The 27,620-nt window shown below is 36.1% G+C and overlaps 2 non-coding genes across 2 annotated transcripts; both read right to left on the reverse strand.

Moving 5' to 3' along the window:
• Nucleotides 1-9,299: 9,299 nt before the first annotated feature.
• On the reverse strand, nucleotides 9,300-9,371 carry TRNAW-CCA (transfer RNA tryptophan (anticodon CCA)). Its single transcript has one exon. It is a non-coding gene; the product is annotated as a tRNA-Trp (tRNA).
• A 9,342-nt stretch (nucleotides 9,372-18,713) lies between these two features.
• TRNAW-CCA (transfer RNA tryptophan (anticodon CCA)) lies at nucleotides 18,714-18,785 on the reverse strand. Its single transcript has one exon. It is a non-coding gene; the product is annotated as a tRNA-Trp (tRNA).
• Between the last annotated feature and the right edge of the window lie 8,835 nt (nucleotides 18,786-27,620).

The raw sequence follows: 27,620 nt of genomic DNA on the forward strand, positions 1-27,620 counted from the left end.
TCCTTATAACTATAAGGGGTACACAAGATGTCCTTTATCTGCCTTGGTAAAATACAGTGAGGTTTCCATTGCAAGAATTCATACATTTCGTATCACATGTAGATATTGGAACATGGAAAAAAAACTTTTGTCAAATGCACAAATTCTGCAAAACGTAACTGCTTCTCTACAGCAGTTTGTTGATGTTGTGCTAAGAGCATAGTTAAACCCAAATGTTCATTGTTTTGTATATGAAATGATGATATATCTTATTGTTTCTTACAGTGCATTGGGTTGAAAAACATTTTAACAGGATCTATTGAAAGGGGTATATGGTTATGAAACAGGGACTTTTTGAACTGAACTCCTACGCTCTACCAATGGTATAAACCCTTGAATGCTGAAAACTGCCCTTTTTTAAAAAGGTGATAGAGTGGGTGACTGTATGGAACTTGTAGAACTAATGACATCAGTGCACTTCTGGTCAGCTGTACAAATTAATACATTTCATTGAGGGCATATTATTGGTTTCCACCACAGTTTTATAACATTCATATCAGCTTCCAATGGACTATTTCAAACTGATAATATCACCAGTAGAACTTGGGTGAATGTAAAACACAGCTTGTATCATACGACAAAATCCTAAACAGCTTAATGGTGTTTACCCTATGTTTCAGGTGATGATCAGGAGTATTTCAAATGTAGAAATGTGTTGCTCATTACATAAAATGCTAAGATTGTAAATGTTTTCTTCAATTTATTTAAAAAAATATTTCTACAGGTAAAACAGTTGGACAAGGGGGCACCCAGATTTGAACTAGGGACTTCTTGATCTGCAGTCAAATGCTCTACCACTGAGCTATACACCCAATTCTGAAATGTTCACCTAAATTAATGCAGTAATATGTACAAAGTGGAAGCAACATGCAATCACCATCAAAGCAATGCATTTTCAGCCACCAAACCCTCCTTATAACTATAAGGGGTAAACAAGATGTCCTTTATCTGCCTTGGTAAAATAAAGTGAGGTTTCCATTGCAAGAATTCATACATTTCGTATCACATGTAGATATTGGAACATGGAAAAAAACTTTTGTCAAATGTACAAATTCTGCAAAACGTAACTGCTTCTCTACAGCAGTTTGTTGATGTTGTGCTAAGAGCATAGTTAAACCCAAATGTTCATTGATTTGTATATGAAATGATGATATATCTTATTGTTTGTTACAGTGCATTGGGTTGAAAAACATTTTAACAGGATCTATTGAAAAGGGTATATGGTTATGAAACAGGGACTTCTTGAACTGCACTCCTACGCTCTACCACTGACATGAACCCTTGAATGCTGAAAACTGCCCTTTTTTAAAAAGGTGATAGAGTGGGTGACTGTATGGAACTTGTAGAACTAATGACATCAGTGCACTTCTGGTCAGCTGTAAAAAATAATACATTTCATTAAGGGCATAATATTGGTTTCCACCACAGTTTTATAACATTCATATGAGCTTCCAATGGACTATTTCAAACTGATAATATCACCAGTAGAACTTGGGTGAATGTAAAACACAGCTTGTATCATACGAAGAAATCCTAAACAGCTTAATGGTGTTTACCCTATGTTTCAGGTGATGATCAGGAGTATTTCAAATGTAGAAATGTGTTGCTCATTACATAAAATGCTAAGATTGTAAATGTTTACTTCAATTTATTTAATTAAAAAAAGATTTCTACAGGTAAAAAAGTTGGACAAGGGGGCACCCAGATCTGAAGTAGGAACCTCTTGATCTGCAGTCAAATGCTCTACCACTGAGCTATACCCCCAATTCTAAAATGTTCCCCTATATTAATTCAGTAATATGTACAAAGTGGAAGCAACATGCAATCACCATCAAAGCAATGCATTTTGAGCCACCAAACCCTCCTTATAACTATAAGGGTTACACAAGATGTCCTTTATCTGCCCTGGTAAAATACAGTGAGGTTTCCATTGCAATAATTCATAAATTTCGTATCACATGTAGATCTTGGAACATGGAAAAAAAACCTTTGTCAAATGCACAAATTCTGCAAAATGTAACTGCTTCTCTACTGCAGTTTGTTGATTTTGTGCTAAGAGCATGGTTAAACCCAATTGTTCATTGTTTTGTATATGAAATGATGATATATCTTATTGTTTCTTACAGTGCATTGGGTTGAAAAACATTTTAACAGGATCTATTGAAAAGGGTATATGGTTATGAAACAGGGACTTCTTGAACTGCACTCCTACGCTCTACCACTGACATAAACCCTTGAATGCTGAAAACTGCCCTTTTTTAAAAAGGTGATAGAGTGGGTGACTGTATGGAACTTGTAGAACTAATGACATCAGTGCACTTCTGGTCAGCTGTACAAATTAATACATTTCATTGAGGGCATATTATTGGTTTCCTCCACAGTTTTATAACATTCATATCAGCTTCCAATGGACTATTTCAAACTGATAATATCACCAGTAGAACTTGGGTGAATGTAAAACACAGCTTGTATCATACGAAGAAATCCAAAACAGCTTCATGGTGTTTACCCTATGTTTCAGGAGATGATCAGGAGTATTTCAAATGTAGAAATGTGTTGCTCATTACATAAAATGCTAAGATTGTAAATGTTTTCTTCAATTTATTTTAAAAAATATTTCTACAGGTAAAACAGTTGGACACGGGGGCACCCAGATTTGAACTAGGGACCTCTTGATGTGCAATCAAATGCTCTACCACTGAGCTATACCCACAATTCAAAAATGTTCACCTATATTAATTCAGTAATATGTACAAAGTGGAAGCAACATGCAATCACCATCAAAGCAATGCATTTTCAGCCACCAAACCCTCCTTATAACTATAAGGGGTACACAAGAGGTGCTTTATCTGCCTTGGTAAAACACAGTGAGGTTTCCATTGCAAGAATTCATAAATTTCGTATCACATGTAGCTCTTGGAACATGGAAAAAAAACTTTTGTCAAATGCATAAATTATGCAAAACGTAACTGCTTCTCTACAGCAGTTTGTTGATTTTGTGCTAAGAACATAGTTAAACCCAATTGTTCATTGTTTTTTATATGAAATGATGATATATCTTATTGTTTCTTATAGTGCATTGGGTTGAAAAACATTTTAACAGGATCTATTGAAGAGGGTATATGGTTATGAAACAGGGACTTCTTGAACTGCACTCCTACGCTCTACCACTGAGTTAACCCTTGAATGCTGGAATCTGCCCTTTTTTTGAAAAGGTGATAGAGTGGGTGACTGCATGGAACTTGTAGAACTAATGACATCAGTGCACTTCTGGTCAGCTGTACAAATTAATACATTTCATTAAGGGCATATTATTGGTTTCCACCACAGTTTTATAACATTCATATGAGCTTCCAATGGACTATTTCAAACTGATAATATCACCAGTAGAACTTGGGTGAATGTAAAACACAGCTTGTATCATACGAAGAAATCCTAAACAGCTTCCTGGTGTTTACCCTATGTTTCAGGTGATGATCAGGAGTATTTCAAATGTAGAAATGTGTTGCTCATTACATAAAATGCTAAGATTGTAAATGTCTTCTTCAATTTAATTAAAAAAATATTTCTACAGGTAAAACAGTCGGACAAGGGGGCACCCAGATTTGAACTCGGGACGTCTTGATCTGCTGTCAAATGCTCTACCACTGAGCTATACCCCCAATTCTGAAATGTTCACCTATACTAATTCAGTAATATGTACAAAGTGGAAGCAACATGCAATCACCATCAAAGCAATGTATTTTCAGCCACCAAACCCTCCTTATAACTATAAGGGGTACACAAGATGCCCGTTATCTGCCTTGGTAAAATACAGTGAGGTTTCCATTGCAATAATTCATAAATTTCGTATCACATGTAGATCTTGGAACATGGAAAAAAAACCTTTGTCAAATGCACAAATTCTGCAAAATGTAACTGTTTCTCTACTGCAGTTTGTGCATTTTGTGCTAAGAGCATGTTTAAACCCAATTGTTCAGTGTTTTGTATATGAAATGATGATATATCTTATTGTTTCTTACAGTGCATTGGGTTGAAAAACATTTTAACAGGACCTATTGAAAAGGGTATATGGTTTGGAAACAGGGACTTCTTGAACTGCACTCCTACGCTCTACCACTGACATAAACCATTGAATACTGAAAACTGCCCTTTTTTAAAAAGGTGATAGAGTGGGTGACTGTATGGAACTTGTAGAACTAATGACATCAGTGCACTTCTGGTCAGCTGTACAAATTAATACATTTCATTGAGGGCATATTATTGGTTTCCACCACAGTTTTATAACATTCATATCAGCTTCCAATGGACTATTTCAAACTGATAATATCACCAGTAGAGCTTGGGTGAATGTAAAACACACCTTGTATCATACGAAGAAATCCAAAACAGCTTCATGGTGTTTACCCTATGTTTCAGGAGATGATCAGGAGTATTTCAAATGTAGAAATGTGTTGCTCTTTACATAAAATGCTAAGATTGTAAATTATTTCTTCAATTTATTTAATTAAAAAAAGATTTCTACAGGTAAAACAGTTGGACACGGGGGCACCCAGATTTGAACTAGTGACCTCTTGATCTGCAGTCAAATGCTCTACCATTGAGCTATACGCCAATTCTAAAATGTTCACCTATATTAATTCAGTAATATGTACAAAGTGGCAGCAACATGCAATCACCATCAAAGCAATGCATTTTCAGCCACCAAACCCTCCTTATAACTATAAGGGGTACACAAGATGTCCTTTATCTGCCTTGGTAAAACACAGTGAGGTTTCAATTGCAAGAATTCATAAATTTCGTATCACATGTAGATCTTGGAACACGAAAAAAAAAAACTTGTCAAATGCACAAATTCTGCACAATGTAACTGCTTCTCTACTGCAGTTTGTTGATTTTGTGCTAAGAGCATAGGTAAAACCAATTGTTCATTGTTTTGTATATGAAATGATGATATATCTTATTGTTTCTTACAGTGCATTGGGTTGAAAAACATTTTAACAGGATCTATTGAAGAGGGTATATGGTTATGAAACAGGGACTTTTTGAACTGCACTCCTACGCTCTACCACTGACATAAACCCTTGAATGCTGAAAACTGCCCTTTTTTAAAACGGTGATAGAGTGGGTGACTTTATGGAACTTGTAGAACTAATGACATCAGTGCACTTCTGGTCAGCTGTACAAATTAATACATTTCATTGAGGGCATATTATTGATTTCCACCACAGTTTTATAACATTCATATCAGCTTGCAATGGACTATTTCAAACTGATAATATCACCAGTAGAGCTTGGGTGAATGTAAAACACACCTTGTATCATACGAAGAAATCCAAAACAGCTTCATGGTGTTTACCCTATGTTTCAGGAGATGATCAGGAGTATTTCAAATGTAGAAATGTGTTGCTCTTTACATAAAATGCTAAGATTGTAAATTATTTCTTCAATTTATTTGATTAAAAAAAGATTTCTACAGGTAAAACAGTTGGACACGGGGGCACCCAGATTTGAACTAGTGACCTCTTGATCTGCAGTCAAATGCTCTACCATTGAGCTATACCCCAATTCTAAAATGTTCACCTATATTAATTCAGTAATATGTACAAAGTGGCAGCAACATGCAATCACCATCAAAGCAATGCATTTTCAGCCACCAAACCCTCCTTATAACTATAAGGGGTACACAAGATGTCCTTTATCTGCCTTGGTAAAACACAGTGAGGTTTCAATTGCAAGAATTCATACATTTCGTATCACATGTAGATCTTGGAACACGGAAAAAAAACTTTTGTCAAATGCACAAATTCTGCACAATGTAACTGCTTCTCTACTGCAGTTTGTTGATTTTGTGCTAAGAGCATAGTTAAACCCAATTGTTCATTGTTTTGTATATGAAATGATGATATATCTTATTGTTTCTTACAGTGCATTGGGTTGAAAAACATTTTAACAGGATCTATTGAAGAGGGTATATGGTTATGAAACAGGGACTTTTTGAACTGCACTCCTACGCTCTACCACTGACATAAACCCTTGAATGCTGAAAACTGCCCTTTTTTAAAACGGTGATAGAGTGGGTGTCTTTATGGAACTTGTAGAACTAATGACATCAGTGCACTTCTGGTCAGCTGTACAAATTAATACATTTCATTGAGGGCATATTATTGGTTTCCACCACAGTTTTATAACATTCATATCAGCTTCCAATGGACTATTTCAAACTGATAATATCACCAGTAGAGCTTGGGTGAATGTAAAACACACCTTGTATCATACGAAGAAATCCAAAACAGCTTCATGGTGTTTACCCTATGTTTCAGGAGATGATCAGGAGTATTTCAAATGTAGAAATGTGTTGCTCTTTACATAAAATGCTAAGATTGTAAATTATGTCTTCAATTTATTTAATTAAAAAAAGATTTCTACAGGTAAAACTGTTGGACACGGGGGCACCCAGATTTGAACTAGTGACCTCTTGATCTGCAGTCAAATGCTCTACCATTGAGCTATACCCCAATTCTAAAATGTTCACCTATATTAATTCAGTAATATGTACAAAGTGGCAGCAACATGCAATCACCATCAAAGCAATGCATTTTCAGCCACCAAACCCTCCTTATAACTATAAGGGGTACTCAAGATGTCCTTTATCTGCCTTGGTAAAACACAGTGAGGTTTCAATTGCAAGAATTCATACATTTCGTATCACATGTAGATCTTGGAACACGGAAAAAAAACTTTTGTCAAATGCACAAATTCTGCACAATGTAACTGCTTCTCTACTGCAGTTTGTTGATTTTGTGCTAAGAGCATAGTTAAACCCAATTGTTCATTGTTTTGTATATGAAATGATGATATATCTTATTGTTTCTTACAGTGCATTTACAGTGCATTGGGTTGAAAACATTTTAACAGGATCTATTGAAGAGGGTATATGGTTATGAAACAGGGACTTTTTGAACTGCACTCCTACGCTCTACCACTGACATAAACCCTTGAATGCTGAAAACTGCCCTTTTTTAAAAAGGTGATAGAGTGGGTGACTTTATGGAACTTGTAGAACTAATGACATCAGTGCACTTCTGGTCAGCTGTACAAATTAATACATTTCATTAAGGGCATGTTATTGGTTTCCACCACAGTTTTATAACATTCATATGAGCTTCCAATGGACTATTTCAAACTAATAATATCACCAGTAGAACTTGGGTGAATGTAAAACACAGCTTGTATCATACAAAGAAATCCTAAACAGCTTCATGGTGTTTACCCTATGTTTCAGGAGATGATCAGGAGTATTTCAAATGTAGAAATGTGTTGCTCATTACATAAAATGCTAAGATTGTAAATGTTTTATTCAATTTATTTAAAAAAAGGGGGCATCCAGATTTGAACTAGGAACCTCTTAAACTGCAGTCAAATGCTCTACCACTGAGCTATACCCCCAATTCTGAAATGTTCACCTATACTAATTCAGTAATATGTACAAAGTGGAAGCAACATGCAATCACCATCAAAGCAATGCATTTTCAGCCACCAAACCCTCCTTATAACTATAAGGGGTACACAAGATGTCCGTTATCTGATACAGTGAGGTTTCCATTGCAATAATTCATAAATTTCGTATCACATGTAGATCTTGGAACATGGAAAAAAAACCTTTGTCAAATGCACAAATTCTGCAAAATGTAACTGTTTCTCTACTGCAGTTTGTTTATTTTGTGCTAAGAGCATGGTTAAACCCAATTGTTCATTGTTTTGTATATGAAATGATGATATATCTTATTGTTTCTTACAGTGCATTGGGTTGAAAAACATTTTAACAGGATCTATTGAAAAGGGTATATCGTTAGGAAACAGGGACTTCTTGAACTGCACTCCTACGCTCTACCACTGACATAAACCCTTGAATACTGAAAACTGCCCTTTTTTAAAAAGGTGATAGAGTGGGTGACTGTATGGAACTTGTAGAACTAATGACATCAGTGCATTTCTGGTCAGCTGTACAAATTAATGCATTTCATTGAGGGTATATTATTGGTTTCCACCACAGTTTTACAACATTCATATCAGCTTCCAATGGACTATTTCAAACTGATAATATCACCAGTAGAGCTTGGGTGAATGTAAAACACACCTTGTATCATACGAAGAAATCCAAAACAGCTTCATGGTGTTTATCCTATGTTTCAGGAGATGATCAGGAGTATTTCAAATGTAGAAATGTGTTGCTCTTTACATAAAATGCTAAGATTGTAAATGTTTTCTTCAATTTATTTAATTAAAAAAAGATTTCTACAGGTAAAACAGATGGACACGGGGGCACCCAGATTTGAACTAGTGACCTCCTGATCTGCAGTCAAATGCTCTACCATTGAGCTACACCCCCAATTCTAAAATGTTCACCTATATTTATTCAGTAATATGTACAAAGTGGCAGCAACATGCAATCACCATCAAAGCAATGCATTTTCAGCCACCAAACCCTCCTTATAACTATAAGGGGTACACAAGATGTCCTTTATCTGCCTTGGTAAAACACAGAGAGGTTTCAATTGCAAGACTTCATAAATTTCGTATCACATGTAGATCTTGGAACATGGAAAAAAAACTTTTGTCAAATGCACAAATTCTGCAAAATGTAACTGCTTCTCTACTGCAGTTTGTTGATTTTGTGCTAAGAGCATAGTTAAACCCAATTGTTCATTGTTTTGTATATGAAATGATGATATATCTTATTGTTTCTTAGAGTGCATTGGGTTGAAAAACATTTTAACAGGATCTATTGAAGAGGGTATATGGTTATGAAACATGGACTTTTTGAACTGCACTCCTACGCTCTACCACTGACATAAACCCTTGAATGCTGAAAACTGCCCTTTTTTAAAAAGGTGATAGAGTGGGTGACTGTATGGAACTTGTAGAACTAATGACATCAGTGCACTTCTGGTCAGCTGTACAAATTAATACATTTCATTAAGGGCATACTATTGGTTTCCACCACAGTTTTATAACATTCATATGCGCTTCCAATGGACTATTTCAAACTGATAATATCACCAGTAGAACTTGGGTGAATGCAAAACACAGCTTGTATCATACAAAGAAATCCTAAACAGCTTCATGGTGTTTACCCTATGTTTCAGGAGATGATCAGGAGTATTTCAAATGTAGAAATGTGCTGCTCATTACATAAAATGCTAAGATTGTAAATGTTTTCTTCAATTTATTTAAAACAATATTTCTACCGGTAAACAAGGGGGCACCCAGATTTGAACTAGGAACCGCTTGATCTGGAGTCAAATGCTCTACCATTGAGCTATACCCCAATTCTAAAATGTTCACTTATATTAATTCAGTAATATGTACAAAGTGGCAGCAACATGCAATCACCATCAAAGCAATGCATTTTCAGCCACCAAACCCTCCTTATAACTATAAGGGGTACACAAGATGTCCTTTATCTGCCTTGGTAAAACACAGTGAGGTTTCAATTGCAAGAATTCATAAATTTCGTATCACATGTAGATCTTGGAACACGGAAAAAAACTTTTGTCAAATGCACAAATTCTGCACAATGTAACTGCTTCTCTACTGCAGTTTGTTGATTTTGTGCTAAGAGCATAGTTAAAACCAATTGTTCATTGTTTTGTATATGAAATGATGATATATCTTATTGTTTCTTACAGTGCATTGGGTTGAAAAACATTTTAACAGGATCTATTGAAGAGGGTATATGGTTATGAAACAGGGACTTTTTGAACTGCACTCCTACGCTCTACCACTGACATAAACCCTTGAATGCTGAAAACTGCCCTTTTTTAAAAAGGTGATAGAGTGGGTGACTTTATGGAACTTGTAGAACTAATGACATCAGTGCACTTCTGGTCAGCTGTACAAATTAATACATTTCATTGAGGGCATATTATTGGTTTCCACCACAGTTTTATAACATTTATATCAGCTTCCAATGGACTATTTCAAACTGATAATATCACCAGTAGAGCTTGGGTGAATGTAAAACACACCTTGTATCATACGAAGAAATCCAAAACAGCTTCATGGTGTTTACCCTATGTTTCAGGAGATGATCAGGAGTATTTCAAATGTAGAAATGTGTTGCTCTTTACATAAAATGCTAAGATTGTAAATTATGTCTTCAATTTATTTAATTAAAAGAAGATTTCTACAGGTGAAACAGTTGGACACGGGGGCACCCAGATTTGAACTAGTGTCCTCTTGATCTGCAGTCAAATGCTCTACCATTGAGCTATACCCCAATTCTAAAATGTTCACCTATATTAATTCAGTAATATGTACAAAGTGGCAGCAACATGCAATCACCATCAAAGCAATGCATTTTCAGCCACCAAACCCTCCTTATAACTATCAGGGGTACACAAGATGTCCTTTATCTGCCTTGGTAAAACACAGTGAGGTTTCAATTGCAAGAATTCATAAATTTCGTATGACATGTAGATCTTGGAACACGAAAAAAAAAAACTTGTCAAATGCACAAATTCTGCACAATGTAACTGCTTCTCTACTGCAGTTTGTTGATTTTGTGCTAAGAGCATAGGTAAAACCAATTGTTCATTGTTTTGTATATGAAATGATGATATATCTTATTGTTTCTTACAGTGCATTGGGTTGAAAAACATTTTAACAGGATCTATTGAAGAGGGTATATGGTTATGAAACAGGGACTTTTTGAACTGCACTCCTACGCTCTACCACTGACATAAACCCTTGAATGCTGAAAACTGCCCTTTTTTAAAACGGTGATAGAGTGGGTGACTTTATGGAACTTGTAGAACTAATGACATCAGTGCACTTCTGGTCAGCTGTACAAATTAATACATTTCATTGAGGGCATATTATTGGTTTCCACCACAGTTTTATAACATTCATATCAGCTTCCAATGGACTATTTCAAACTGATAATATCACCAGTAGAGCTTGGGTGAATGTAAAACACACCTTGTATCATACGAAGAAATCCAAAACAGCTTCATGGTGTTTACCCTATGTTTCAGGAGATGATCAGGAGTATTTCAAATGTAGAAATGTGTTGCTCTTTACATAAAATGCTAAGATTGTAAATGTTTTATTCAATTTATTTAAAAAAAGGGGGCATCCAGATTTGAACTAGGAACCTCTTAAACTGCAGTCAAATGCTCTACCACTGAGCTATACCCCCAATTCTGAAATGTTCACCTATACTAATTCAGTAATATGTACAAAGTGGAAGCAACATGCAATCACCATCAAAGCAATGCATTTTCAGCCACCAAACCCTCCTTATAACTATAAGGGGTACACAAGATGTCCGTTATCTGCCTTGGTAAAATACAGTGAGGTTTCCATTGCAATAATTCATGAATTTCGTATCACATGTAGATCTTGGAACATGGAAAAAAAACCTTTGTCAAATGCACAAATTCTGCAAAATGTAACTGTTTCTCTAGTGCAGTTTGTTTATTTTCTGCTAAGAGCATGGTTAAACCCAATTGTTCATTGTTTTGTATATGAAATGATGATATATCTTATTGTTTCTTACAGTGCATTGGGTTGAAAAACATTTTAACAGGATCTATTGAAAAGGGTATATCGTTAGGAAACAGGGACTTCTTGCACTGCACTCCTAAGCTCTACCACTGACATAAACACTTGAATACTGAAAACTGCCCTTTTTTAAAAAGGTGATAGAGTGGGTGACTGTATGGAACTTGTAGAACTAATGACATCAGTGCACTTCTGGTCAGCTGTACAAATTAATACATTTCATTGAGGGTATATTATTGGTTTCCACCACAGTTTTACAACATTCATATCAGCTTCCAATGGACTATTTCAAACTGATAATATCACCAGTAGAGCTTGGGTGAATGTAAAACACACCTTGTATCATATGAAGAAATCCAAAACAGCTTCATGGTGTTTATGCTATGTTTCAGGAGATGATCAGGAGTATTTCAAATGTAGAAATGTGTTGCTCTTTACATAAAATGCTAAGATTGTAAATGTTTTCTTCAATTTATTTAATTAAAAAAAGATTTCTACAGGTAAAACAGATGGACACGGGGGCACCCAGATTTGAACTAGTGACCTCCTGATCTGCAGTCAAATGCTCTACCATTGAGCTATACCCCAATTCTAAAATGTTCACCTTTATTAATTCAGTAATATGTACAAAGTGGCAGCAACATGCAATCACCATCAAAGCAATGCATTTTCAGCCACCAAACCCTCCTTATAACTATAAGGGGTACACAAGATGTCCTTTATCTGCCTTGGTAAAACACAGTGAGGTTTCAATTGCAAGAATTCATAAATTTTGTATCACATGTAGATCTTGGAACACGGAAAAAAATCTTTTGTCAAATGCACAAATTCTGCACAATGTAACTGTTTCTCTACTGCAGTTTGTTGATTTTGTGCTAAGAGCATAGTTAAAACCAATTGTTCATTGTTTTGTATATGAAATGATGATATATCTTATTGTTTCTTACAGTGCATTGGGTTGAAAAACATTTTAACAGGATCTATTGAAGAGGGTATATGGTTATGAAACAGGGACTTTTTGAACTGCACTCCTTCGCTCTACCACTGACATAAACCCTTGAATGCTGAAAACTGCCCTTTTTTAAAAAGGTGATAGAGTGGGTGACTTTATGGAACTTGTAGAACTAATGACATCAGTGCACTTCTGGTCAGCTGTACAAATTAATACATTTCATTGAGGGCATATTATTGGTTTCCTCCACAGTTTTATAACATTTATATCAGCTTCCAATGGACTATTTCAAACTGATAATATCACCAGTAGAGCTTGGGTGAATGTAAAACACACCTTGTATCATACGAAGAAATCCAAAACAGCTTCATGGTGTTTACCCTATGTTTCAGGAGATGATCAGGAGTATTTCAAATGTAGAAATGTGTTGCTCTTTACATAAAATGCTAAGATTGTAAATTATGTCTTCAATTTATTTAATTAAAAGAAGATTTCTACAGGTGAAACAGTTGGACACGGGGGCACCCAGATTTGAACTAGTGACCTCTTGATCTGCAGTCAAATGCTCTACCATTGAGCTATACCCCAATTCCAAAATGTTCACCTATATTAATTCAGTAATATGTACAAAGTGGCAGCAACATGCAATCACCATCAAAGCAATGCATTTTCAGCCACCAAACCCTCCTTATAACTATCAGGGGTACACAAGATGTCCTTTATCTGCCTTGGTAAAACACAGTGAGGTTTCAATTGCAAGAATTCATAAATTTCGTATCACATGTAGATCTTGGAACACGGAAAAAAAACTTTTGTCAAATGCACAAATTCTGCACAATGTAACTGCTTCTCTACTGCAGTTTGTTGATTTTGTGCTAAGAGCATAGTTAAACCCAATTGTTCATTGTTTTGTATATGAAATGATGATATATCTTATTGTTTCTTACAGTGCATTGGGTTGAAAAACATTTTAACAGGATCTATTGAAGAGGGTATATGGTTATGAAACAGGGACTTTTTGAACTGCACGCCTACGCTCTACCACTGACATAAACCCTTGAATGCTGAAAACTGCCCTTTTTTAAAAAGGTGATAGAGTGGGTGACTTTATGGAACCTGTAGAACTAATGACATCAGTGCACTTCTGGTCAGCTGTACAAATTAGTACATTTCATTAAGGGCATGTTATTGGTTTCCACCACAGTTTTATAACATTCATATGAGCTTCCAATGGACTATTTCAAACTGATAATATCACCAGTAGAACTTGGGTGAATGTAAAACACAGCTTGTATCATACAAAGAAATCCTAAACAGCTTCATGGTGTTTACCCTATGTTTCAGGAGATGATCAGGAGTATTTCAAATGTAGAAATGTGTTGCTCATTACATAAAATGCTAAGATTGTAAATGTTTTATTCAATTTATTTAAAAAAAGGGGGCATCCAGATTTGAACTAGGAACCTCTTAAACTGCAGTCAAATGTTCTACCACTGAGCTATACCCCCAATTCTGAAATCTTCATCTATACTAATTCAGTAATATGTACAAAGTGGAAGCAACATGCAATCACCATCAAAGCAATACATTTTCAGCCACCAAACCCTCCTTATAACTATAAGGGGTACACAAGATGTCCTTTATCTGCCTTGGTAAAACACAGTGAGGTTTCAATTGCAAGAATTCATAAATTTCGTATCACATGTAGATCTTGGAACATGGAAAAAAAACTTTTGTCAAATGCACAAATTCTGCAAAATGTAACTGCTTCTCTACTGCAGTTTGTTGATTTTGTGCTAAGAGCATAGGTAAAACCAATTGTTCATTGTTTTGTATATGAAATGATGATATATCTTATTGTTTCTTACAGTGCATTGGGTTGAAAAACATTTTAACAGGATCTATTGAAGAGGGTATATGGTTATGAAACAGGGACTTTTTGAACTGCACTCCTACGCTCTACCACTGACATAAACCCTTGAATGCTGAAAACTGCCCTTTTTTAAAACGGTGATAGAGTGGGTGACTTTATGGAACTTGTAGAACTAATGACATCAGTGCACTTCTGGTCAGCTGTACAAATTAATACATTTCATTGAGGGCATATTATTGATTTCCACCACAGTTTTATAACATTCATATCAGCTTGCAATGGACTATTTCAAACTGATAATATCACCAGTAGAGCTTGGGTGAATGTAAAACACACCTTGTATCATACGAAGAAATCCAAAACAGCTTCATGGTGTTTACCCTATGTTTCAGGAGATGATCAGGAGTATTTCAAATGTAGAAATGTGTTGCTCTTTACATAAAATGCTAAGATTGTAAATTATTTCTTCAATTTATTTGATTAAAAAAAGATTTCTACAGGTAAAACAGTTGGACACGGGGGCACCCAGATTTGAACTAGTGACCTCTTGATCTGCAGTCAAATGCTCTACCATTGAGCTATACCCCAATTCTAAAATGTTCACCTATATTAATTCAGTAATATGTACAAAGTGGCAGCAACATGCAATCACCATCAAAGCAATGCATTTTCAGCCACCAAACCCTCCTTATAACTATAAGGGGTACACAAGATGTCCTTTATCTGCCTTGGTAAAACACAGTGAGGTTTCAATTGCAAGAATTCATACATTTCGTATCACATGTAGATCTTGGAACACGGAAAAAAAACTTTTGTCAAATGCACAAATTCTGCACAATGTAACTGCTTCTCTACTGCAGTTTGTTGATTTTGTGCTAAGAGCATAGTTAAACCCAATTGTTCATTGTTTTGTATATGAAATGATGATATATCTTATTGTTTCTTACAGTGCATTGGGTTGAAAAACATTTTAACAGGATCTATTGAAGAGGGTATATGGTTATGAAACAGGGACTTTTTGAACTGCACTCCTACGCTCTACCACTGACATAAACCCTTGAATGCTGAAAACTGCCCTTTTTTAAAACGGTGATAGAGTGGGTGTCTTTATGGAACTTGTAGAACTAATGACATCAGTGCACTTCTGGTCAGCTGTACAAATTAATACATTTCATTGAGGGCATATTATTGGTTTCCACCACAGTTTTATAACATTCATATCAGCTTCCAATGGACTATTTCAAACTGATAATATCACCAGTAGAGCTTGGGTGAATGTAAAACACACCTTGTATCATACGAAGAAATCCAAAACAGCTTCATGGTGTTTACCCTATGTTTCAGGAGATGATCAGGAGTATTTCAAATGTAGAAATGTGTTGCTCTTTACATAAAATGCTAAGATTGTAAATTATGTCTTCAATTTATTTAATTAAAAAAAGATTTCTACAGGTAAAACTGTTGGACACGGGGGCACCCAGATTTGAACTAGTGACCTCTTGATCTGCAGTCAAATGCTCTACCATTGAGCTATACCCCAATTCTAAAATGTTCACCTATATTAATTCAGTAATATGTACAAAGTGGCAGCAACATGCAATCACCATCAAAGCAATGCATTTTCAGCCACCAAACCCTCCTTATAACTATAAGGGGTACTCAAGATGTCCTTTATCTGCCTTGGTAAAACACAGTGAGGTTTCAATTGCAAGAATTCATACATTTCGTATCACATGTAGATCTTGGAACACGGAAAAAAAACTTTTGTCAAATGCACAAATTCTGCACAATGTAACTGCTTCTCTACTGCAGTTTGTTGATTTTGTGCTAAGAGCATAGTTAAACCCAATTGTTCATTGTTTTGTATATGAAATGATGATATATCTTATTGTTTCTTACAGTGCATTTACAGTGCATTGGGTTGAAAACATTTTAACAGGATCTATTGAAGAGGGTATATGGTTATGAAACAGGGACTTTTTGAACTGCACTCCTACGCTCTACCACTGACATAAACCCTTGAATGCTGAAAACTGCCCTTTTTTAAAAAGGTGATAGAGTGGGTGACTTTATGGAACTTGTAGAACTAATGACATCAGTGCACTTCTGGTCAGCTGTACAAATTAATACATTTCATTAAGGGCATGTTATTGGTTTCCACCACAGTTTTATAACATTCATATGAGCTTCCAATGGACTATTTCAAACTAATAATATCACCAGTAGAACTTGGGTGAATGTAAAACACAGCTTGTATCATACAAAGAAATCCTAAACAGCTTCATGGTGTTTACCCTATGTTTCAGGAGATGATCAGGAGTATTTCAAATGTAGAAATGTGTTGCTCATTACATAAAATGCTAAGATTGTAAATGTTTTATTCAATTTATTTAAAAAAAGGGGGCATCCAGATTTGAACTAGGAACCTCTTAAACTGCAGTCAAATGCTCTACCACTGAGCTATACCCCCAATTCTGAAATGTTCACCTATACTAATTCAGTAATATGTACAAAGTGGAAGCAACATGCAATCACCATCAAAGCAATGCATTTTCAGCCACCAAACCCTCCTTATAACTATAAGGGGTACACAAGATGTCCGTTATCTGATACAGTGAGGTTTCCATTGCAATAATTCATAAATTTCGTATCACATGTAGATCTTGGAACATGGAAAAAAAACCTTTGTCAAATGCACAAATTCTGCAAAATGTAACTGTTTCTCTACTGCAGTTTGTTTATTTTGTGCTAAGAGCATGGTTAAACCCAATTGTTCATTGTTTTGTATATGAAATGATGATATATCTTATTGTTTCTTACAGTGCATTGGGTTGAAAAACATTTTAACAGGATCTATTGAAAAGGGTATATCGTTAGGAAACAGGGACTTCTTGAACTGCACTCCTACGCTCTACCACTGACATAAACCCTTGAATACTGAAAACTGCCCTTTTTTAAAAAGGTGATAGAGTGGGTGACTGTATGGAACTTGTAGAACTAATGACATCAGTGCATTTCTGGTCAGCTGTACAAATTAATGCATTTCATTGAGGGTATATTATTGGTTTCCACCACAGTTTTACAACATTCATATCAGCTTCCAATGGACTATTTCAAACTGATAATATCACCAGTAGAGCTTGGGTGAATGTAAAACACACCTTGTATCATACGAAGAAATCCAAAACAGCTTCATGGTGTTTATCCTATGTTTCAGGAGATGATCAGGAGTATTTCAAATGTAGAAATGTGTTGCTCTTTACATAAAATGCTAAGATTGTAAATGTTTTCTTCAATTTATTTAATTAAAAAAAGATTTCTACAGGTAAAACAGATGGACACGGGGGCACCCAGATTTGAACTAGTGACCTCCTGATCTGCAGTCAAATGCTCTACCATTGAGCTACACCCCCAATTCTAAAATGTTCACCTATATTTATTCAGTAATATGTACAAAGTGGCAGCAACATGCAATCACCATCAAAGCAATGCATTTTCAGCCACCAAACCCTCCTTATAACTATAAGGGGTACACAAGATGTCCTTTATCTGCCTTGGTAAAACACAGAGAGGTTTCAATTGCAAGACTTCATAAATTTCGTATCACATGTAGATCTTGGAACATGGAAAAAAAACTTTTGTCAAATGCACAAATTCTGCAAAATGTAACTGCTTCTCTACTGCAGTTTGTTGATTTTGTGCTAAGAGCATAGTTAAACCCAATTGTTCATTGTTTTGTATATGAAATGATGATATATCTTATTGTTTCTTAGAGTGCATTGGGTTGAAAAACATTTTAACAGGATCTATTGAAGAGGGTATATGGTTATGAAACATGGACTTTTTGAACTGCACTCCTACGCTCTACCACTGACATAAACCCTTGAATGCTGAAAACTGCCCTTTTTTAAAAAGGTGATAGAGTGGGTGACTGTATGGAACTTGTAGAACTAATGACATCAGTGCACTTCTGGTCAGCTGTACAAATTAATACATTTCATTAAGGGCATACTATTGGTTTCCACCACAGTTTTATAACATTCATATGCGCTTCCAATGGACTATTTCAAACTGATAATATCACCAGTAGAACTTGGGTGAATGCAAAACACAGCTTGTATCATACAAAGAAATCCTAAACAGCTTCATGGTGTTTACCCTATGTTTCAGGAGATGATCAGGAGTATTTCAAATGTAGAAATGTGCTGCTCATTACATAAAATGCTAAGATTGTAAATGTTTTCTTCAATTTATTTAAAACAATATTTCTACCGGTAAACAAGGGGGCACCCAGATTTGAACTAGGAACCGCTTGATCTGGAGTCAAATGCTCTACCATTGAGCTATACCCCAATTCTAAAATGTTCACTTATATTAATTCAGTAATATGTACAAAGTGGCAGCAACATGCAATCACCATCAAAGCAATGCATTTTCAGCCACCAAACCCTCCTTATAACTATAAGGGGTACACAAGATGTCCTTTATCTGCCTTGGTAAAACACAGTGAGGTTTCAATTGCAAGAATTCATAAATTTCGTATCACATGTAGATCTTGGAACACGGAAAAAAACTTTTGTCAAATGCACAAATTCTGCACAATGTAACTGCTTCTCTACTGCAGTTTGTTGATTTTGTGCTAAGAGCATAGTTAAAACCAATTGTTCATTGTTTTGTATATGAAATGATGATATATCTTATTGTTTCTTACAGTGCATTGGGTTGAAAAACATTTTAACAGGATCTATTGAAGAGGGTATATGGTTATGAAACAGGGACTTTTTGAACTGCACTCCTACGCTCTACCACTGACATAAACCCTTGAATGCTGAAAACTGCCCTTTTTTAAAAAGGTGATAGAGTGGGTGACTTTATGGAACTTGTAGAACTAATGACATCAGTGCACTTCTGGTCAGCTGTACAAATTAATACATTTCATTGAGGGCATATTATTGGTTTCCACCACAGTTTTATAACATTTATATCAGCTTCCAATGGACTATTTCAAACTGATAATATCACCAGTAGAGCTTGGGTGAATGTAAAACACACCTTGTATCATACGAAGAAATCCAAAACAGCTTCATGGTGTTTACCCTATGTTTCAGGAGATGATCAGGAGTATTTCAAATGTAGAAATGTGTTGCTCTTTACATAAAATGCTAAGATTGTAAATTATGTCTTCAATTTATTTAATTAAAAGAAGATTTCTACAGGTGAAACAGTTGGACACGGGGGCACCCAGATTTGAACTAGTGTCCTCTTGATCTGCAGTCAAATGCTCTACCATTGAGCTATACCCCAATTCTAAAATGTTCACCTATATTAATTCAGTAATATGTACAAAGTGGCAGCAACATGCAATCACCATCAAAGCAATGCATTTTCAGCCACCAAACCCTCCTTATAACTATCAGGGGTACACAAGATGTCCTTTATCTGCCTTGGTAAAACACAGTGAGGTTTCAATTGCAAGAATTCATAAATTTCGTATGACATGTAGATCTTGGAACACGAAAAAAAAAAACTTGTCAAATGCACAAATTCTGCACAATGTAACTGCTTCTCTACTGCAGTTTGTTGATTTTGTGCTAAGAGCATAGGTAAAACCAATTGTTCATTGTTTTGTATATGAAATGATGATATATCTTATTGTTTCTTACAGTGCATTGGGTTGAAAAACATTTTAACAGGATCTATTGAAGAGGGTATATGGTTATGAAACAGGGACTTTTTGAACTGCACTCCTACGCTCTACCACTGACATAAACCCTTGAATGCTGAAAACTGCCCTTTTTTAAAACGGTGATAGAGTGGGTGACTTTATGGAACTTGTAGAACTAATGACATCAGTGCACTTCTGGTCAGCTGTACAAATTAATACATTTCATTGAGGGCATATTATTGGTTTCCACCACAGTTTTATAACATTCATATCAGCTTCCAATGGACTATTTCAAACTGATAATATCACCAGTAGAGCTTGGGTGAATGTAAAACACACCTTGTATCATACGAAGAAATCCAAAACAGCTTCATGGTGTTTACCCTATGTTTCAGGAGATGATCAGGAGTATTTCAAATGTAGAAATGTGTTGCTCTTTACATAAAATGCTAAGATTGTAAATGTTTTATTCAATTTATTTAAAAAAAGGGGGCATCCAGATTTGAACTAGGAACCTCTTAAACTGCAGTCAAATGCTCTACCACTGAGCTATACCCCCAATTCTGAAATGTTCACCTATACTAATTCAGTAATATGTACAAAGTGGAAGCAACATGCAATCACCATCAAAGCAATGCATTTTCAGCCACCAAACCCTCCTTATAACTATAAGGGGTACACAAGATGTCCGTTATCTGCCTTGGTAAAATACAGTGAGGTTTCCATTGCAATAATTCATGAATTTCGTATCACATGTAGATCTTGGAACATGGAAAAAAAACCTTTGTCAAATGCACAAATTCTGCAAAATGTAACTGTTTCTCTAGTGCAGTTTGTTTATTTTCTGCTAAGAGCATGGTTAAACCCAATTGTTCATTGTTTTGTATATGAAATGATGATATATCTTATTGTTTCTTACAGTGCATTGGGTTGAAAAACATTTTAACAGGATCTATTGAAAAGGGTATATCGTTAGGAAACAGGGACTTCTTGCACTGCACTCCTAAGCTCTACCACTGACATAAACACTTGAATACTGAAAACTGCCCTTTTTTAAAAAGGTGATAGAGTGGGTGACTGTATGGAACTTGTAGAACTAATGACATCAGTGCACTTCTGGTCAGCTGTACAAATTAATACATTTCATTGAGGGTATATTATTGGTTTCCACCACAGTTTTACAACATTCATATCAGCTTCCAATGGACTATTTCAAACTGATAATATCACCAGTAGAGCTTGGGTGAATGTAAAACACACCTTGTATCATATGAAGAAATCCAAAACAGCTTCATGGTGTTTATGCTATGTTTCAGGAGATGATCAGGAGTATTTCAAATGTAGAAATGTGTTGCTCTTTACATAAAATGCTAAGATTGTAAATGTTTTCTTCAATTTATTTAATTAAAAAAAGATTTCTACAGGTAAAACAGATGGACACGGGGGCACCCAGATTTGAACTAGTGACCTCCTGATCTGCAGTCAAATGCTCTACCATTGAGCTATACCCCAATTCTAAAATGTTCACCTTTATTAATTCAGTAATATGTACAAAGTGGCAGCAACATGCAATCACCATCAAAGCAATGCATTTTCAGCCACCAAACCCTCCTTATAACTATAAGGGGTACACAAGATGTCCTTTATCTGCCTTGGTAAAACACAGTGAGGTTTCAATTGCAAGAATTCATAAATTTTGTATCACATGTAGATCTTGGAACACGGAAAAAAATCTTTTGTCAAATGCACAAATTCTGCACAATGTAACTGTTTCTCTACTGCAGTTTGTTGATTTTGTGCTAAGAGCATAGTTAAAACCAATTGTTCATTGTTTTGTATATGAAATGATGATATATCTTATTGTTTCTTACAGTGCATTGGGTTGAAAAACATTTTAACAGGATCTATTGAAGAGGGTATATGGTTATGAAACAGGGACTTTTTGAACTGCACTCCTTCGCTCTACCACTGACATAAACCCTTGAATGCTGAAAACTGCCCTTTTTTAAAAAGGTGATAGAGTGGGTGACTTTATGGAACTTGTAGAACTAATGACATCAGTGCACTTCTGGTCAGCTGTACAAATTAATACATTTCATTGAGGGCATATTATTGGTTTCCTCCACAGTTTTATAACATTTATATCAGCTTCCAATGGACTATTTCAAACTGATAATATCACCAGTAGAGCTTGGGTGAATGTAAAACACACCTTGTATCATACGAAGAAATCCAAAACAGCTTCATGGTGTTTACCCTATGTTTCAGGAGATGATCAGGAGTATTTCAAATGTAGAAATGTGTTGCTCTTTACATAAAATGCTAAGATTGTAAATTATGTCTTCAATTTATTTAATTAAAAGAAGATTTCTACAGGTGAAACAGTTGGACACGGGGGCACCCAGATTTGAACTAGTGACCTCTTGATCTGCAGTCAAATGCTCTACCATTGAGCTATACCCCAATTCCAAAATGTTCACCTATATTAATTCAGTAATATGTACAAAGTGGCAGCAACATGCAATCACCATCAAAGCAATGCATTTTCAGCCACCAAACCCTCCTTATAACTATCAGGGGTACACAAGATGTCCTTTATCTGCCTTGGTAAAACACAGTGAGGTTTCAATTGCAAGAATTCATAAATTTCGTATCACATGTAGATCTTGGAACACGGAAAAAAAACTTTTGTCAAATGCACAAATTCTGCACAATGTAACTGCTTCTCTACTGCAGTTTGTTGATTTTGTGCTAAGAGCATAGTTAAACCCAATTGTTCATTGTTTTGTATATGAAATGATGATATATCTTATTGTTTCTTACAGTGCATTGGGTTGAAAAACATTTTAACAGGATCTATTGAAGAGGGTATATGGTTATGAAACAGGGACTTTTTGAACTGCACGCCTACGCTCTACCACTGACATAAACCCTTGAATGCTGAAAACTGCCCTTTTTTAAAAAGGTGATAGAGTGGGTGACTTTATGGAACCTGTAGAACTAATGACATCAGTGCACTTCTGGTCAGCTGTACAAATTAGTACATTTCATTAAGGGCATGTTATTGGTTTCCACCACAGTTTTATAACATTCATATGAGCTTCCAATGGACTATTTCAAACTGATAATATCACCAGTAGAACTTGGGTGAATGTAAAACACAGCTTGTATCATACAAAGAAATCCTAAACAGCTTCATGGTGTTTACCCTATGTTTCAGGAGATGATCAGGAGTATTTCAAATGTAGAAATGTGTTGCTCATTACATAAAATGCTAAGATTGTAAATGTTTTATTCAATTTATTTAAAAAAAGGGGGCATCCAGATTTGAACTAGGAACCTCTTAAACTGCAGTCAAATGTTCTACCACTGAGCTATACCCCCAATTCTGAAATCTTCATCTATACTAATTCAGTAATATGTACAAAGTGGAAGCAACATGCAATCACCATCAAAGCAATACATTTTCAGCCACCAAACCCTCCTTATAACTATAAGGGGTACACAAGATGTCCTTTATCTGCCTTGGTAAAACACAGTGAGGTTTCAATTGCAAGAATTCATAAATTTCGTATCACATGTAGATCTTGGAACATGGAAAAAAAACTTTTGTCAAATGCACAAATTCTGCAAAATGTAACTGCTTCTCTACTGCAGTTTGTTGATTTTGTGCTAAGAGCATAGTTAAACCCAATTGTTCATTGTTTTGTATATGAAATGATGATATATCTTATTGTTTCTTAGAGTGCATTGGGTTGAAAAACATTTTAACAGGATCTATTGAAGAGGGTATATGGTGATGAAACAGGGACTTTTTGAACTGCACTCCTACGCTCTACCACTGACATAAACCCTTGAATGCTGAAAACTGCCCTTTTTTAAAAAGGTGATAGAGTGGGTGACTGTATGGAACTTGTAGAACTAATGACATCAGTGCACTTCTGGTCAGCTGTACAAATTAATACATTTCATTAAGGGCATACTATTGGTTTCCACCACAGTTTTATAACATTCATATGCGCTTCCAATGGACTATTTCAAACTGATAATATCACCAGTAGAACTTGGGTGAATGTAAAAACACAGCTTGTATCATACAAAGAAATCCTAAACAGCTTCATGGTGTTTACCCTATGTTTCAGGAGATGATCAGGAGTATTTCAAATGTAGAAACGTGTTGCTGCTCATTACATAAAATGCTAAGATTGTAAATGTTTTCTTCAATTTATTTAAAACAATATTTCTACCGGTAAACAAGGGGGCATCCAGATTTGAACTAGGAACCTCTTGATCTGCAGTCAAATGCTCTACCACTGAGCTATACCCCCAATTCTGAAATGTTCATCTATATTAATTCAGTAATATGTACAAAGTGGAAGCAACATGCAATCACCATCAAAGCAATGCATTTTCAGCCACCAAACCCTCCTTATAACTATAAGGGGTGCACAAGATGTCCTTTATCTGCCTTGGTAAAATACAGTGAGGTTTCCATTGCAAGAATTCATACATTTCGTATCACATGTAGATCTTGGAACATGGAAAAAAAACCTTTGTCAAATGCACAAATTCTGCAAAATGTAACTGCTTCTCTACTGCAGTTTGTTGATTTTGTGCTAAGAGCATGGTTAAACCCAATTGTTCATTGTTTTGTATATGAAATGATGATATATCTTATTGTTTCTTACAGTGCATTGGGTTGAAAAACATTTCAACAGGATCTATTGAAAAGGGTATATGGTTCTGAAACAGGGACTTCTTGAACTGCACTCCTACGCTCTACCACTGACATAAACCCTTGAATGCTGAAAACTGCCCTTTTTTAAAAAGGTGATAGAGTGGGTGACTGTATGGAACTTGTAGAACTAATGACATCAGTGCACTTCTGGTCAGCTGTACAAATTAATACATTTCATTGAGGGCATATTATTGGTTTCCACCACAGTTTTATAACATTCATATCAGCTTCCAATGGACTATTTCAAACTGATAATATCACCAGTAGAACTTGGGTGAATGTAAAACACAGCTTGTATCATACGACAAAATCCTAAACAGCTTAATGGTGTTTACCCTATGTTTCAGGTGATGATCAGGAGTATTTCATATGTAGAAATGTGTTGCTCATTACATAAAATGCTAAGATTGTAAATGTTTTCTTCAATTTATTTAAAACAATATTTCTACAGGTAAAACAGTTGGACAAGGGGGCACCCAGATTTGAACTAGGGACCTCTTGATCTGCAGTCAAATGTTCTACCACTGAGCTACACCCCCAATTCTGCAATGTTCATCTATATTAATTCAGTAATATGTACAAAGTGGAAGCAACATGCAATCGCCATCAAAGCAATGCATTTTCAGCCACCAAACCCTCCTTATAACTATAAGGGGTACACAAGATGTCCGTTATCTGCCTTGGTAAAATACAGTGAGGTTTCCATTGCAAGAATTCATACATTTCGTATCACATGTAGATCTTGGAACATGGAAAAAAAACCTTTGTCAAATGCACAAATTCTGCAAAATGTAACTGCTTCTCTACTGCAGTTTGTTGATTTTGTGCTAAGAGCATGGTTAAACCCAATTGTTCATTGTTTTGTATATGAAATGATGATATATCTTATTGTTTCTTACAGTGCATTGGGTTGAAAAACATTTCAACAGGATCTATTGAAAAGGGTATATGGTTCTGAAACAGGGACTTCTTGAACTGCACTCCTACGCTCTACCACTGACATAAACCCTTGAATGCTGAAAACTGCCCTTTTTTAAAAAGGTGATAGAGTGGGTGACTGTATGGAACTTGTAGAACTAATGACATCAGTGCACTTCTGGTCAGCTGTACAAATTAATACATTTCATTGAGGGCATATTATTGGTTTCCACCACAGTTTTATAACATTCATATCAGCTTCCAATGGACTATTTCAAACTGATAATATCACCAGTAGAACTTGGGTGAATGTAAAACACAGCTTGTATCATACGACAAAATCCTAAACAGCTTAATGGTGTTTACCCTATGTTTCAGGTGATGATCAGGAGTATTTCATATGTAGAAATGTGTTGCTCATTACATAAAATGCTAAGATTGTAAATGTTTTCTTCAATTTATTTAAAACAATATTTCTACAGGTAAAACAGTTGGACAAGGGGGCACCCAGATTTGAACTAGGGACCTCTTGATCTGCAGTCAAATGTTCTACCACTGAGCTACACCCCCAATTCTGCAATGTTCATCTATATTAATTCAGTAATATGTACAAAGTGGAAGCAACATGCAATCGCCATCAAAGCAATGCATTTTCAGCCACCAAACCCTCCTTATAACTATAAGGGGTACACACGATGTCCTTTATCTGCCTTGGTACAATACAGTGAGGTTTCCATTGCAAGAATTCATACATTTCGTATCACATGTAGATATTGGAACATGGAAAAAAACTTTTGTCAAATGCACAAATTCTGCAAAACCTAACTGCGTCTCTACTGCAGTTTGTTGATTTTGTGCTAAGAGCATAGTTAAACCCAATTGTTCATTGTTTTGTACATGAAATTGTCGGGGTGATTGTCCCGGGGTCGGCTGGTCCGTCCGCAGGCCTCCGGGCTGGGAGGCCCCAACTCCTCCCGTGTTCCCCAAAATTGAGTATGAGACACACGCAAGAAGCAAGGTGGTTCTGCTGTTTATTAAACAACGGCAGGGATGGGTCTAGGATCATACGCGTCCGTCCAGAATCTCAAAGTTCGTGGGGCTCGCAGGCCCTTTTTGCCTCAGTATGACGCGCTACTTGCGTCACCTGGGAAAGTTAGCGAAAAACCAATCGCCACTGTGGATTGGTTCCTCGAGTGGTAGGGTTAATATAGCATACATATAGAGAACAGTATTAGTGGTTGAGGATGAGTCAGGTGGTATACTTGGGTTGTCCCTTCTATTAGATACTTGAAAATTGTTACACAAAGAGCCCTAATGATTGGCTAATGTTAGTGGCGTCAGTGATGAGTGCTCCCATGTTCTGATTGGTCCACCCGCGAGCCCCCCAGCCTGGGACCATCGTTGTTCCCAGCTCGCAGTGTACCTGTCACTAGCAACAATATGTAACTATGTGTTCGTGCAGACAATGCGCAGATTTGCGCATAGGCCTGACAGCAGACAATTCCCATCGCTGTAGGTGTCCGTTGGATCATTTCATTGTTGCAGCCTGTGTCCCAGACGTGGGACCCAGGCGACTTCTCCCTCGTGGGTCTGGCACCTTGTCAGGTTGGCTTGGTCACGTAAGGGGAGACCGTGGCTGGGGCAGAATCCTGCACATTTAAAGTTGTATTTTGCTTCTGCGTGCTTGGCTTTGCTTACAGGTGTGACCTTGGCGTCGGCTGGTAGCATACGAGTTGCAACATCGCTCCCTTGGCTGTGAGCTCTCGCTGGGCTCGTTCTGCGCGATCAGCACTTGTACTCTTGCACATTCAGTGTTCATGGCGGCTCTTGCTTGCGGCCTACTTGGGCCTGGTTCATAGGTGGGAAG

Source organism: Ambystoma mexicanum, chromosome 4q (genome assembly GCF_040938575.1).
Source record: "Ambystoma mexicanum isolate Mex_15411 chromosome 4q, UKY_AmexF1_1, whole genome shotgun sequence".
Classification (NCBI taxonomy): Eukaryota; Metazoa; Chordata; class Amphibia; order Caudata; family Ambystomatidae; genus Ambystoma; species Ambystoma mexicanum.